The sequence below is a fragment of the Podarcis melisellensis genome (genome assembly GCF_964234715.1).
Source record: "Podarcis melisellensis genome assembly, chromosome: 4".
Lineage (NCBI taxonomy): Eukaryota > Metazoa > Chordata > Lepidosauria > Squamata > Lacertidae > Podarcis > Podarcis melisellensis.
Genome location: NC_138531.1, coordinates 67,225,015 through 67,227,038, shown reverse-complemented (window position 1 = coordinate 67,227,038; position 2,024 = coordinate 67,225,015). Strand labels below are relative to the sequence as shown.

Below are 2,024 nucleotides of genomic sequence, written 5' to 3'. Positions count from 1 at the left end.
TAGCGGCAATTACACTTGAAACAGAGTCAGCTCTGAAATGTCCTCATTAAAACCACATTTACTAAATGATTAGTGGTGTTTTCAGTTTGTCATTGTGTCTGCTACACCCATGGCCTCGGAATGAATGGCATGACCACATGCTCAGTAAGTAGAATTGTACAGAGGTCTTGAAAAGTCTAGGTTCCTACCTTTCTCACTCTCAAGTGATGCCACAAAAACTTATTTTTTTGTATATTTTTAATGATTATTTGCATCAAATGTAGGGGGAAAGATATTTTATAAGACTACAACACTAGGCATGTGTCAAGATATTGTCAGCGGCTCCCGGCTGGCTGCCCAAGAAAGTATAAAGACAAGGAAAAATTTCTTACCATCCTTTTTATTTCAATATTTACAGAGAGAGGCTTTAGAACCCAGCCTCTTGGATAATGGCATTGTCCTGAGCAGTGGCGTAGCGTGGGGGGTGCCAGGGGTGCCGGCCGCACCGGGAGCAACATCTGGGGGGGCGCGAGTCCAGAGGGAAGGGACAAGTTCCTTCCTCCGCCGGGCTCCCCGCCGCCGCCGCTGCTGCGCTCCACTCACTGCTCGCAGGAGGAGCAGCCGCTGCAGCAGCGCCTCCGCCGCCTGGCCGGGCACGGGCAGCCTCCGCACCCCGCCGCCGCCGCCATCCCCTTGGCCCAGCCACAGGCGGCGGCTGCTTCTGCCGACTGGGAGGGAGGAGAGCTCCGAGGGGCCTCGCCGTGCCCTGCGCTCCCCAAAACCCTCCGAGAGGAAGCCGGCGGGCGGGCGAGGGTCTCCCGGCGGAAGGGGGCGCCGCTGGCTCCGGCTCTCAGCGCAGGTCTCAGCCGCGGGGGGGGGGGCGAGGACGGAGCGCGGCTGGAAGCCCCCGGACCCGGCCGGGAGGAGGAGAGGCGCTCGCCAAGCCCGGATCTGGAGCGCCTCGGAGCGCGGACTCCACCTACAGCCCAAGGAGAGGAGGGGGCGGGGAGGCGCCCGAGGGGAGGGGGCTTCGGCTGCCTCGGCTCGCGGGGGCTCCGCAAATAATAAATTTAATAAATTCCTGCTGAGCCTTAAGGGGGGGTCCTTGGCTCCTTCACTCGCCCCCAGCCCCAGTGGCGTAGCGTGGGGGGGTGCAGGAGGGCCGGCTGCAACATCTGGGGGGGGGCGCGCTCGCACTCGAGTGCTAAAATCCACGGGTTAGGGGGCGCAAATTACTTGCCTTGCCCCGGGTGCTGACAACCCACGCTACGCCACTGGTCCTGAGTGAATCTCCACCCCCGTCTCTTCCACTCCCTCATTTGTCACTTCTACGGGTGCTGCTACATGCCCTCTGTCTCTGAGCTCTTTGCTCTCCTACTTTTAAGGCTTGCTGGGTTCTGGGAGATGGAGGGATGCTTTCTAATGACGCCGTGTCAGCCAGCTGCTGCTCTGGCTCTGCCTGCTTCTCCTCTCCTATTATTTCTCAACTTTTCCCCTCATCTGCCTCTGAGCTGTGACCTCCCGCAAACCACTGTTGTAAATCTATACTGTCTTCCTCTTCCTCCTCTCTGGAAGGGTCAGGATGGGGAGGCGGTCTCCACCATTCCTCCTCTGCCCAGTCCCTGGCAGCATGACACAGTTTGCCTGCGACTATTATATTTCCAGCATTCAACCACAGGGGCTGTAAAATATGGGGAGGGAGATATCATCTTTGAATATTGCTTGAGGAAGGCAATGCTGATGGGGGGGGGGAATACTCTATGGGGGGAAATTTAGGTATCCCTTTCCCCTAAACCACCTCCTCTTCACACTGCCATCTGGTTTCATTTCAGCTAGGAGATAAATCACTGGGTTCTCAAATTGCATGTAGCTGGGTTATTCCCCCAGACAAAACTTGAAAGTGGAACCTTATTCAGGGATGCAACATGGAAAAGGACATAACTCATTTCAAAGCGCCTTAGGACAAACCAGTTGTGTTTCTTATAGCTTATACTTCTTGTTGACATCCATCTGTCTCAGGAGACAATGAAGGAGTGCCTTCAGAG

At 56.0% G+C, this 2,024-nt stretch overlaps 1 protein-coding gene across 1 annotated transcript in view; it reads right to left on the bottom strand.

Annotated features, from left to right (window-relative positions):
• Positions 1-2,024, bottom strand: part of LOC309368472 (uncharacterized protein) — a 67,649-nt gene that overhangs the window by 16,596 nt on the left and 49,029 nt on the right. The window lies entirely within an intron of this gene.